We start from the raw sequence: 14,475 nt of genomic DNA, 5'->3' as shown, positions 1-14,475 counted from the left end.
CCTGGGGTACATCTCATCTGGTCCCGGCGACTTATCCGACTTGATGCTTTCCAAAAACTCCAGCACATCTTCTTTCTTAATATCTACATGCTCAAGCTTTTCAGTCTGCAGCAAGTTATCACTACAATTACCAAGATCCTATTCCATAGTGAATACTGGAGTAATCTATTCATCAAATTCCTTTGCTATTTCCTCCAGTTCCATACACATTTTTCCACTGTCACACTTGACAGGTCCTATTCTTTCCCATCTTATCCCCTTGCTCTTCACATACTTGTAGAATGCCTTGGGTTTTTTTTTAATCCTGCCAGCCAAGGCCTTCTCATGGTGCCTTCTAGCTCTCCTAATTTCCTTTAAAGCTCCTGCCTGTTAGCCTTATAATCTTCTAGATCTCTAACATTACTAGCTCTCTGAACCTTTTGTAAGCTTTCCTGTTCTTCTTGACTAGATTTATTACAGCCTTTGTACACTACGGCTCCTGTACCCTACTATAACTTCCCTGTCTCATTGGAATGTACCTATGCAGAACTCTACACAAATATCCCCTGAACATTTGCCACATTTCTTCCGTACTTTTCCCTGGGAACATCTCTTTCCAATTTAAACTTCCAAGTTCCTACCTGATAGCCTCATAATTCCCCTTACTGCAATTAAATGCTTTTCTAACTTGTCTGTTCCTATCTCTCTCCAATGCTATTGTAAACGAGATAGAATTATGATCACTGTCTCCAAAATGCTCTCCCACTGAGAGATCTGACACCTGACCAAGATCACTTCCCAATACCAAATCAAGTACAGTCTCTCCTCTTCCAGGCTTATCTACATATTATGTCAAGAAACCTTTCTGAACACACCTAACAAACTCCACCCCATCTAAACCCCTTGCTCCAGGAAGATGCCAATCGATATTTGGGAAATTAAAATCTTCCATCACGACAACTCTGTTATAATTACACCTTTCCAGGATCTGTTTCCCCATCTGTTCCTCGATATCCCAGTTACTATTGGGTAGCCTATAAAAAAAACTCCCAGTAGAGTTACTGAGCCCTTCCTGTTCCTAACCTCCATCTACAGAGACTCGGTAGACAATCCCTCCATGATGTCTGCCTTTTCTGCAGCTGTGACACTATCTCTCATCAACAGTGCCACACACCCACCTCTTTTGCCTCCCACTCTGTGCTTCCTGAAACATCTAAAACTCTGCACTTGAAGTAACCAATCCTGTCCCTAAGCCATCCAAATTTCTGTAATGGCCACCACATCATAGCTCCAAGTACTGATCCACGCTCTAAGCTCACCTGCTTTGTTCACAATACTCCTTGCGTTAAAATACACACATCTCAAACCTTCAGTCTGAGCGAGTCCCTTCTCTATCACCCGCCTATCCTTCCTCACACACTGTCTCCAAGCTTTCTCTATTTGTGAGCCAACCGTCTCTTCCCCAGTCTCTTCAGTTCGGTTCCCACCACCAACAATTCTAATTTAAACTCTCCCCAGTAGCCTTAGTAAACCTCCCTGCCAGGATATTGCTCCCCTTGGGATTCAAGTGCAACCCGACCTTTTTGTACACGTCACACCTGCCCCAAAAGAGGTCCCAATGATCCAGAAATCTGAATCCCTGCCCCCTGCTCCAATCCCTCAGCTACGCATTTATCCTCCACCTCATTCTACTCCTATACTCACTGTCATGTGGCACAGGCAGTAATCCTGAGATTACTACCTTTGAGGTCCAGAGAATATTCTTAGCTAATGATGACCTTGGATCTCAGCAGGTATCCTTTGGCATTTACTGACCAGTGATGTGACAGCAGAAACCAGTTCAGAATTTAGATCAGCAGCTGAAGGACTGAGTAGATTTTTAACATCATTCAGAGATTTTCCTTCACTCCTCAGCAACTTAAAATGAAAATCATCATGCTCAGCAGCATCTGGATTTGTATTCTGTGAGATTCTAAACACATAAACTGGCCATGGCCCTGCCTGTCCAGGTATTCCTTTCTCACTGGGCAGAGTGAGATCAGTCACATCTCTGGAGGTCCGGGCTAGCACAAAACTTTTGCCAGTTGATGCATTCAAACTGTTCCCAGTGCTTTCACAGGATTCAAAGCTTTATGTAAAATGTCATTATTAACCTCAACAGAAACAATGCTCAATACACAAGCACTGGGAGTAGATCATCTCTCTTTCTTATACCAAAACTTAATCTCTGCAGCATCTGTATCACAGTATCTGAATTAGGAAAAGTACTTTAAATTGTACTAAAATGACACTGGTGTAACACTGGCTTGAATCCAAATAACCAAGCTATCCAATCATTAGACAGCATTAGATCACTGAAGCATCTTATCCAGGATGAACCCCCAAAAGTATAACACCATAGGCTCATAATGAGTTAACTGTTACTGTCAATACCAAATAACAGCAACATAACTCCACAATGCATGCAATTAATGATGAAAAGGCCATTACCAGTAAATAAATGGGTCTAGGATGGATATGCTATGAGTAACCACAAAACAAAAAATTTGAATGTTTTTCTAAAGGGAACCAAGACAATTACTTTTATGAATACTGAACAACACCTAGGCAAATTTAATGATCCCCAGAAGCAATAATTTATCTCACACCAGTATAAATTTAGATTGAAATTGCATTGACAAAATATATTAAGTTTTAACAAAGAAAATGAAGAAAAGGACCCATCCTTTTATCTATCTATATATTTATATATACATTTGTAAATATTAGTGCATGAAATTATTGGAATTCATTCTTGTATAATCAATCTAGTTTGCTTCACTTTGTTTACTCACGGTAGCAAAATGGTTCTGCACCAAAGAAACAGTCCAAGCAAAAACAAAAGTAAATAAATTTCCCCACAACATTCAAGGAAGAGGGTCAATCTGTCTCCTCATGCCCGTTTTCCAATTGGTGTGTGCTGGATGGCAAACTGGAAGTTATTCTCCATGAGACCATAGCTTGCTGAGGCTTTTCGGACATCTGTATCAGTCCTACCAAATCAGGTTCTCTGAGTGTTCCACTATGTTCTTCTGCCAAGTTTCCTGTCTGTTTCTTCTCTCTCCATTTCTCTCAAGACACCTTTGATCTCGCACTCTCTGTACATAATGTTCTTATTCTGGGCATCTCATTGGCTAAAATGTTGACAAGTCAAATCCTACTGGTTGGTTCAACACGTTTAATTTGTTAGTCAACAGAATTTTTATGTCAAACAGAGAAATGAAATAACTGATTGAAACTGTAGATTACCAAGTGCATAATTTAATTAAAGGAACATTTCTTTAATATAGTTTTTGCATTTGAGATCAAAAAATAAGATGCCCAACAGCACAACTGTATTAATAACAGAAATCATTGTTTTAAAACATTGTATTACAAAAGATTTTATGATTCATTCCTAAATTATACTTTATGAACTGTTGTGGTGAACAGACTACAGACCAGCAATTTGGAGAAAAGATACTTAGCATGCCACTCTGCTGTCTATTCCATTCGCAATTTTGTTTTGCATCTGACATTCATATTTCAGCCACAGTAAAAAAGTGCTGTCTGACCTGCTGAGTTCCTCCGGCATTTTGTGTGTGTTAATCATTCTCAGTATTTATCCAAATTCCACTCCCCATCAATCCACCTGGTTCTTTGTCCAACACTGCCGACAAGTAGAGGTTTGCATTCTAGCATTCAAAACCCTCCATCACAGGGTAATCTTCCCACCCCCCAGCCCTTTTAATTATTTGGACAGCTTCCTTTTCTCCAGTCTTTCTTGGTCTTTCCCTTTGGAATTCTGCACCACAACCCCCTGACCCCACACCCAATTACCATGGTGCACGGATACAGCAAATCCGTTGCTAATTAATGTGTAATCAAACATCCTTTGTCAGATTGCACAGCAATCCTGCGATGTCATGACTTCTTCCCAATTATATTTATATGATGGGTCCAGGACAGGTCCTCTGAGATAATGAACCCCCAAGAAATTTAAAGTTACGGGCACTCTCCAGCTCTGATCCTCTGATGAGTACTGGCTTTGAACTTTGAATTTTGAACCTTGAAGTTCAGGTGAATGTAACTCTTAATGGACAATTCATTAGTTGGAGGTTTACATGCTGCTATCTTTAACCACAATACCTTTCCAATACCGGACTAAAGTTTGTCTCAGCCAAGTGAGATTATAACACTCACTGTCAGCACTCTGTTGGTGTGTGCCTGTTGCTGATTGCTGGCTCCTCAGAGTGGACTACACAGATTCCCAATATGCTTTTGGAGACGTTTAAGTCTTTGGAAACTTATGAAGGCCAGGAGGATTTCTTATGGCTCTAGGAACTGCATTCAATAATAGCCAGCCAGTACAAGAACTATTGTGTGTTATACAGTTGCCATCAGAAGTGATTGTATCAAAATGTAAAGTCCACTTCAAACTGAATATAGGTGAAACTGTGGAAATGCATTTGCGGACAAATCTGTAGAAAAGGGGGCAAAGGAAGTAAAATCAGTTAAATTAGTGACAGAAGGTCAGGGAACACATGAAGGCAACCAGACAAATGAAGGATGGAAACAACTTTGAATTCCTTATCACAGATGAACATACGAGATATGCAAGAGATGCAAGCTCAATGTTCTGACAAAGAAAAGTGGTTTTGGATGGAGATGGTAGGAAAATAGTCAGTGATTAGCATTGAGATATGGCACTAGTCACGGACACATCAGATAAACCCCTTATGATATATTGGAGTGGAAAAGATGATCAACAGATTTTCCCAAAGTGGTTGGAATCCAAAGATCAGTGCAGAACCTCGACAAATATTGGAAAGATGCATGAAATGCCGGGAAACAACTCCTGGGGTAGCAGCAAAGCTACCGCAAGTAAGTGCACCTGCCTAACCTGGTCCATTTTTGCAACTACTAGTGGACTACATTAACTTTCCAAAGTGTTAAAGATATTCTGATGTACTGGTAATAGTAGATGGGTTTTCGAGATGGGAGAAGCTACTCCAGCAAGAAAAGCCTCTGCCACACATACAGCAAAATCTCTGATCAAGGACGACATTCCGAGATGTGCATTGCCATGTCAAGTTGACTCTGACCGGGGAAAGATTTCACTGGAACTGTTTGCCAGGAATTAGGTCAACTGATGAGCAAGGAATTATTTGTTTCATCATCCACATCACCCAGAGTCACCAGGACAATGGAAATTAATGAATGGATCGATCAGACAACTGACTACGTATAATGAAGTATGCGTAACACAGCTTAGAACCCTTTTCATGTTTTTTATACAGCATCAGAGCAACCACAAACAGAAAATTAAATGAAACTCATTTGAGATGGTAACAGATGAGTTTCACAGGTATCACATGATCTTGCTGATTCTGTTAATGCCTCTTGTTATTGGGTATGCCAGTATATACCACACACTTCAAAATATTCACCTATCTTGGGCATTCATAGATTCATAAAGGTGTGGAAAACTGCAGCATAGAAACACTCCTTTTGGCCCATCTAGTCCATGGTGACAATTAATCTACCTGATCGCATTGATGTGCACCCAGTCCATCGGGCTCCATACCTCTCCCATCCATGTACTTATCCAAACTTCTCTTAAATATTGAAATCAACCCCAGATCCGTCACTTGAGATGGCAGGTCATTCCACACTCTCGCCATCCTATGAGCAGAGAAGTTCCCCCAAACATTTCACTTTTCACCTTTAACCCATGAACTCTAGTTCTGGTCACACCCAACGTCAGTGGGAACACCCTGCTTAATTTACCTTATTTATTTCCTCATAATTTTGTATACCTTTATTGAACCTCCTACATTCCAAGGAATAACATCCTAACCTGTTTAACCCTTCCCAATAACTTAGGTCTTCACGCCCAGGCAACATCCATGTAAATTTTCTCGGTACTCCACAATCTTGTTTATATCTTTCTTTAGCTTGGTGACCAAAACTCCACACAATGCTCCAGATTAGTCCTCACCAACATCTCAAACAATTTGAACATCCCATCTCCTGTACTCAATACGTTGATTTATGAAGGCCAGTGTCCCAAAAGCTTCCTTTACGACCGTATCTACCTCTGAACCTGGTTTCAAGGTATTATAGATCTGTATTCCCAGAGAACTCTGCATTATCACACACCTCAGTGCCCTACAGAACACCTGGTTGGTTCTCCCAAAATGCAACACCTGACACTTGTCTGCATTAAATTTCATTTGCCATTTTCTGCCTATTTCACCAGCTGGCCCACACCCTGCTACAAGCTATTATAGTCTTTCTCAGTGTTCACAACACCCCCAATCTTGGTGTATCTGCAAAATTGCCAATGCAGTTAACTACATTATCATCCATACCATTGATATAGATGACAAATAACAATGGACCCCTCACCAATACCAGCAGAACACCTCTAGTCACAGGCATCTAGTCAGAGAGTCAACCATCTACAACAACTCTCTGGATTGTCCCACACAGCCAATGCCTAATCCAATTTACTAATTTATCTTGAATACCAGGTGATTGAACCTTCTTGACCAACCTCCCAGGCAGGACATTGCCAAAGTACAGATAGACAACATCCACTGCCTTGCTTTCATCTGCTTTCCTGGTAAATTCCTCAAAAAACTCTATAAGGTTGGTCAGACATTACTTCCCACACACAAAACCATGATGACTATCCTTAATCAGTTCCTGTGCATCCAAATACCTGTATATTTGGTCATTTAGAATAGCTTCGAATAATGTTCCCACTGATGTCAGGCTGATAGGCTGATAATTGCCTGATTTATTCTGAGCACCTTTCTAAAACAATGGAACAACATTAGCCATCCTCAATCCTCTGGCACCTCACCTGTGGCTAAAGATGTTAAATATATCTACCGCCCCTTCAATTACTGCACCAGCCTCTGACAGATGCAAGGGAATGCATTGTCAGGCTCTGGTGATTTATCCACCGTAATTTGTTCAGGATGCCAAACATCAACTGCTGTGTAATCTTTTCAGGGTCCATGGCCTCACTGCTACATTGCTTCATATCTATGGATTCTGTGTCAATGTCCCAAGTAAATACGGATGTACACAATTCACTTGAGGTCTCCTCCATCTCTTTTGGCTCCACTCATATGTTACCACTCTAATTGTTCCATGCTGTCTTTTTTCTCTTAATATCCAGTATTTGAAGAAGCCCTTAGGATTCAGGCTCAAAGGGCCGAATGGCCTACTCCTGCACCTATTTTTCTATGTTTCTATGATTCTCTTTCACCACATGTCTTCTTTTTGCCCTGCTGATTTCCTTGTCAAGTGTTCTCTTGCATGCCTTACACTCTTCAAGCACCTCATTCGTTCTTGCCTGCCTGCATTTGCTATGCACCTCCTTCCTTTTCTTAGCAAGGGCCTCAATACCTTTCAAAAACCATGGTTCCCTAAACCTGTTACCCATGCCTTTTATACTGATAGGAACGTACAAGTTGTGTACTCTCAAATTTGACTTTTGATAATTTCCCACTTACCAAGTACACCTTTACCAAAAAATCACCTTGCCCAATCCACACTTGTAGATCCTTTCTGTGTTGATGTTACAAACATAAAATGCTTCCTTGAGAGATTTACCAACCAACAGATTCTTCAGTGATGGTCCGTACTGCTTCCCACTCAGAGCTTCCATTAAATCACCCCGAGTCCAGTAGAAATACCTCAGTATCTCAGTGTGAATTGACATGTGCTGGTAAAAGGTGATGGATATGGTGGACAATAAGGAAAGGGACGGACTGTACTCATTCCTGCACTCCTGGGGCACCAGATGGTATAAGTCACTTTTTGGCTTTGCTCCAGTCATTTTTCAATCTTTTTTTACCACCCTTTCACTATCTATATTAAAGTGTTTATAATACTTTTATGTGCTTAAACTTTGATTTTTAGTCGCTGGAAATGGAGACCAGAGGGAAAAAAGCATCAGCCAAAGATAAGGGAGCCGGTAATGGAAACGGAAGGAGAGATGGTGATCCTAAACAGCCTAGGCAGTCTCCACTCACTTTGGAGGCTATGTCAAAGCTCCTGGATGATAAACTTGATAAAAAATTTCATACCTTGGAAGTAGTGTTAAAGGAGATTGAAGGTAGAATGGGAGCACTCAAGCGTGAGACTGAAAAACAACAGCAGCAAATCTCTGAACTCGATGAAGCTGAAAGACAAAGGAATCATAGACTGGACTTGTTGGAAGAGAAATTAACTTCGACCATTCAAACATTGGAACAGTATAAAGTCAAGATTATTGACCTGGAAAGTCGTAGTCATAGACAGAATTTGCAAATAATAGGACTCCGTGAAGATGTTGAGAGCGGTGACCTTAGTAAATACTTTTCTCAATTTTTAATGGACGTGTTCAGCTCTGAAGATTTTTCTCCTCCCCCTATACTCATTCACGCCCAGGGAGTTACACCCCCTAAGGAGATTAAGCCTCGACACGTCATACTCCGATTCCACTATGTGCACACTAAGAAGCATTTAATTTGAATTGCCCATCGAAAAGGGTTTATTCAACATGAGGATCTTAAGTTTCATTTAGTGGAAGATTATAGTCCTGAGGTAATGTGAGAAAGATCGCTTTTTAAGCCAGTGATGTCCGACCTCTATCAAAGTTCCAACCAGCTCTGCTATTTCCGGCTCACCTACGGGTGGTTCTGCCTGATAAATCACGCAAAATGGCTTTAATCCATGGACAAAGCTCATCAATTCCTTCAGGATCAATATTTTTTCCAACAAAAACTTCTTTTTCCAAGATCTCCCCTTTCAAAATGTTTTGCAAAAGGCTGTGTTTTTTTTAACATCTGTTTGGGCTTTCATATGGCATTCTTCTCTCAATGTTTTGGCTAGGTGGTGGTACTTGCCTTCAAGAGAAATGGGGGTCGGGCAATATTTAGATAGTTTTATGGCTGTCTATTTGCCAGTTTTTGAGCTTTTGTAGGTAGGGGTGGGGCTATCTTTAGTTTAGTTTTTTCCATCTGGGCTGATCTGAAACTACAAATATGTCTGAATTGTCATAACTTCCAGTTCCTCTTTAAACATTTTCCCTCTTCCTGATTCATGAGTTTCCTATGCAGCAAGGTTAACCCTTTACATACAATATGGTGTATTCAAGTAAAATGGACAATATTATTAACTTTGTTTCATGGAATACGAATGGTCTCAATCATCCGATTAAATGGAAGAAGATTTTTAAAGTTTTTCAGAGATTGAATGTTCAGTTTATCTTTGCTCAGGAGACTCATGTGAGGAAGAAGGATAATCAGCTTTTTATTAGGTTTTGAAAAGGTCAACAGTTTCACTCCAACGTACAGGCTAAGATGAAAGACGTTTCTATCTGTATAGATTCTTCAATATCATTTGTTCACCGTGATACAATCTCAGACCCAAATGGTAGATTTCTGTTAATTACTGATTTGCTTTATAATCAAAAAGTTGTCATGGTTAATATCTACGCACCCAATACCAACTACCCTGAATTGTTTAAGCATTTATTTGTATTTCTTCCTATTTTAAATGAATATATGTTGATAATGGGTGGAGATTTTAATTGTTGCCAGAACCTCTTGATAGACAGATCTATGTCCAATCTGCTATTTTTATTCATTCTTTTTTAGTTGACTCCAGAATTTTAGAGATTTGGGGGTTTTTTTATCCTCATGATAAAGAGTTTTATTTCTTTTCTCATGTATATCATAATTACTCTAGAATTGATTACTGTTTCATCGACTCTTGATTAGTTCTGTTTGTTACTGCCTGTGAGTATGATCCAATCGCTGTCTCTGATCATGTGCCCTTGAAAGTATCAATCAAATTAACTGATGTAACTTTTAGTACTAGGCAATGGCGTTCAATTCTACTCTCCTTCAGAACTTAAACTTTGTTAATTTTATTAAAGAACAGATTGCCTTTCTCTTTTCAACTAACTTTATGGAAAAAAATTTCAGTGGGATATTATGGGATACTTTTAAAGTATATAGCAGTGGGCAAATTATTTCATATTCTGCTGGACTGAAAAATGAATTAATCATGAAATACATACATTGGTTAATAAGATTAAAGAAACTGATATTTTAAAATGCTGCTGCTCCTAGTCTGGATCTTTATAAAAAGAGAGTTGAACTTCAGATGCAACATGGACTGTTATTAACATCCCCGATTGAAAATCAATTACTTAAAACAAAGGGTAAATTTTGTATACATGGTGACAAATAGTGTAAATTATTGGCCAGACAACTGAAAGCTGCTTCGGCTAAACGTCAGATTATTAAAGTTCGTAAATGGGATGATATTTTGACAGTTGACCATGATGAAATTAAGAAATCTTTTCAAGAATTCTATACCTCTTTATACCAATCAGAATTTTCTGATGATTCCACCATAATGCATGATTTTTTAAGGAAATAAAATATTCTGAAATTACCACATAATAAATGTTTAGCATTAGATGCACACATCACGAAAGAAGGAATAAAGAAAGGAAATTCTTTGATGAATTCTTGTAAAGCACCTGGTCCGGATGGGTATACAGTAGAATTTTTTAAGTCTTTTTCAAATCTATTTTCTCCTTGGTTATGTAGAATTTTTAAGGATGCCTTATTTATAAGTGAATTACCACAATCCTCTTATGAAGCATCTATTTCTTTAATTCCAAAAAAAGATAAAGTTCCACTGAATGTGCATTGAGGTAGTAGATAGGGCTGTCTTTTAAGCCCTTTACTATTTGATACTGTGTTGAAGTCTTTGGCAATCGCTCTTCATGATTCATCCAATATATTTGTCATTATTTGTGGGAATGGGATGCATAAGATATCAGTACATGCAGATGACTTGGTACCATATATCTCTAATCAGAGAAATCCATCCCTGCAGTCATATCACTACTTGCTCAATTCAGTAGTTTTTCTGGTTATAAATCGAATCTTAATAAGAGTGAGCTTTTCCCATTAAATATGCAAGTTTCAATCTATGCACAATCACCATTTAGACTGTTTGCTGAGTATTTTACTTATTTGGGCATTAAAATTGCTACAAAACATAAGGGTCTATTTAAAGTTAACTTTTTACCCCTAATTGATCATGTTAAGCAGTTGTTTACAAAATGGTCCCCATTGTCCTTATCATTGATTGGTCGAATTAATGCTGTTAAGATGATTATTTTACATAAATTTCTTATCTATTTCAGAAGGTACCAATTTTCATTTCCAAATGCTTTTTTGATGTTATTAATTCTAAAATTTCTTCATATATAGCAGAATAAAAATCCTAGGTTAAGTAAGAAATATTTACCGAAATCAAACAAGGATGGCGGTTTGGCAATGCCGGACTTTAGATTCTATTATTGGGCAATTAATATTCGATATCTAATATTCTGGACACAAGATTTGGATGGAATTCAATGTCCATGATGAGTGAACCTCGAGTGCAAGTCTGTACAGGAGTTCTCATTGGTTTCTATTTTAAAGGCTTCGCTTCCCTTTGTACTTACAAAACTGAATAAGCAAATGACTAATCCAATAATTAAACACACAATAGAAATATGGTTTCAATGTTGTAAATTTTTTAATTTGAATAAATTTATCCTATCAAGTCCTATTATATCCAATTTTTCTTCCAACCATCCAGAACTAATCAAGGTTTTTTTATATGGAAAACAAAGGGAATAACATGTTTTCATGATTTATTCATGATTAATTCTCTCATGTCTTTTGAACAGTTGTCTAATAAATATAATTTCCCTAAATCACCTTTTTTTTCAGATTTTTACAGATTAGAACATTTTTGTATGTTATTTTACTTACTTTTCCAATATCACATCAAATTGAAATTACAGAAAAAAATAGGTTTAAACCCCTGTCAGAAGAGTTTAATAGCAATTATTTATGATTTAATTAAGAAAATACATCCAGATACAACTGATAAAATTAAGAATGAATGGAAAAGAGAACTTCAGGAATCTTTACCTATAGAGAAATGGGAAAAAAATCTCCAATTAGTTAACACTTCTTCAATGTGTGCTAGAACACACTTTGATACAATTTAAGGTGTTGAGGTGGTTCATAGGGCCCATATGTCTAAGGATAAGTTAGCTTGTTTTTATTGCCATATAAATCCTGTCTGTGACAGATGTAATTCTGAGGTAGCTTCCTTGACACATATGTTTTGGTCTTGTCCTCTTTTGGAAAAATATTGGAAAGACATTTTTGATATTATTTCAGCAGTTTTGCGTATTGATTTACAACCTCATCCTATTACTGCAATTTTTGGATTACCATTGATGGATTCTGGTCATTAATCCCTTTCAGCTTGCCATTTGATTGCATTTGTTACATTAATGGCCAGAAGATCCATTTTATTTAAATGGAAAGATACTAATCCCCCTACTGCAATTTCAATGGTTTTCCCAAACTATAACATGTTTGAACTTAGAAAGAAATTAGGAGTGGTACTTTGGTTAAATTTGAAGAAAATTGGAGGCCATTTATTCAACATTTTCATATGATGTAAACTGACCTTTTCCGAATCATTTCCAATAAATTTTTGTTTGTGTATAAAGGAGCCGAGTTGATGACAAGTAATGATTTTAACCGATGAAACATGGCAGCCCAGTCTTTGTTTTGTTTTGGGGTTTTTTCTTTTTCTAGTGTAGGGGGATTTTTCCTTTTTTTTGCTCCTTTTTGTAAAAATTCTTTTGAATCTTTTTCATGGTCGGTTATTAGGAGACTGGGAGGCTCAAATTACATATGTTATTCAGAGTCTGTGTCTGTATACATTAACCGTTATTAATGTAGTCCCCATCTCTTTATATCATTATCATTGATATGTATATCAATTTGAAACTCAATAAAATAAAGTTGAGGAAGTACTCGTTACTGCGAGTGACCAATACCACAATACCGGTACAAGTTATGGCAGTGCAGTTGTGTTACACACAATAAAAACTGGCCGTCTGCAGAAAATTGAACTAGATGGTACACAAAACTTTACTGAAAGGAACGGTTTATAAAAAATTTAAAATGACGGTTTCATTCACTTATTTTTAAATATTTTTTTCAAAGTTTCTTCGACAAAACAGCACAAGATATATTGAGCATTTGGGCAAGCTAAGAAAGCAAGAAGCAGAGACACTGATACTGATTAAATGTTGTTCATTTTTGACTTATTACAGAAGCAGAATGTTACTCATCAGGAATTCAATCTGTATTCCTCTTTACATGAATGGAAAACACCTGTGTCTGGTTCTGATCTGTGTCTGCGGCAATGAAATGTTTGATGCTCTCAGCTATTTGTTGGATGGCCTGAGATGTCATTTAAAGTATCAGTATTTAGTCATTGGGTTTGTATAATTTTCATAACAACAACTTTCACTATGTTGATGTCATTGGGTGTCTCTGAGTTGCACTGAGCCCTGAGCAGAGATTTCAAACTCAGCAGCAGAAAGTTCACTTTTTAAAGCATGATAGGCAATTCCTTATTGTCAGCAAATGTAGATGAAGAGCAGGTGGAGTGGTTCAGAGTTTCAGCATTCATAAAGCGGCCCTTCTCTCTGAGTTGGCACAGAGTGATCAACCTGCCCCGGAGACAAAAGGATGAGTTACTCTCCTGTTGTATTCTTTATTCTACATTACATCATGTCTACATAACGAACCCACAGTCCTGTATTACACCAGATCTACGGAGAGAAGTGTCCTATTGCCTGTTGCATCAACTGTGCTGAATCTTTGAGCCATATATGACATGCAGCTTATTTTTGGATCCCTTGTCAGTATTACACATGGGCCATGTAACGAACTCCCTTGTTAATTAGAGATGTCAGAGGAGGATGGCCAGACTGGTTCCAGCTGACAGAAAGGTGACAATAGCTGAACTAAATACCCGTTACAACAGTGGTGTACCCCATAACTTCTCTCCGGAAAACACCATAAGTGACTTATTACAATTGCTATCTCCCCACAACTTGTAGCCTCCCTACATGAGCTCAGGGTTGATTTTGTAATACTGTCTGACACAGGGTGCATTGTGGATCTTTCTACAATAACTGACCTGGAGATACATGGGTTCAAGTTCTGTTTCTTTGTAAACTGTATAAACTTTATACACATCTGTAATTCTTCTGTCATCTAACACCACTGCAATGAGAACAGCAAACATCTGCTGTGTTTTCCACCCATTTATCCCTCGGTGACAGAGGATTGAAATCACAGAAGTGTTCAGCTCAGTGGTGAGAGGAGCTGTGAATGTCCACTACTCACCAGAGGGTTAGTGGGTCACTCAGCCAGAGCAGCAAACTAGCGACCGTTTCCCTTGACCATGCTGTCTGAAATAGGAAATAAAGTCATCTATTTGGCAAATTCTTGCAACTGAGCATTGTGGTTTCCAGAGTAACAAATCTATTTATCAAATTTAATCCTACACTGCTATCAGGATATAGATTTC

General features: G+C 38.2%; 1 long non-coding RNA gene across 2 annotated transcripts in view; it reads right to left on the bottom strand.

Annotated features, from left to right (window-relative positions):
- The window catches only part of LOC140730997 (uncharacterized), a 566,791-nt gene that overhangs the window by 479,831 nt on the left and 72,485 nt on the right, over window positions 1-14,475 (bottom strand). The gene's annotated exons all lie outside the window — the stretch shown is intronic.

This window comes from Hemitrygon akajei, chromosome 7 (assembly GCF_048418815.1).
Source record: "Hemitrygon akajei chromosome 7, sHemAka1.3, whole genome shotgun sequence".
NCBI classification, from domain to species: Eukaryota; Metazoa; Chordata; class Chondrichthyes; order Myliobatiformes; family Dasyatidae; genus Hemitrygon; species Hemitrygon akajei.
The sequence above is the reverse complement of the archived record's forward strand: the minus strand, read 5'-3'. Positions and strand labels throughout refer to the sequence as shown.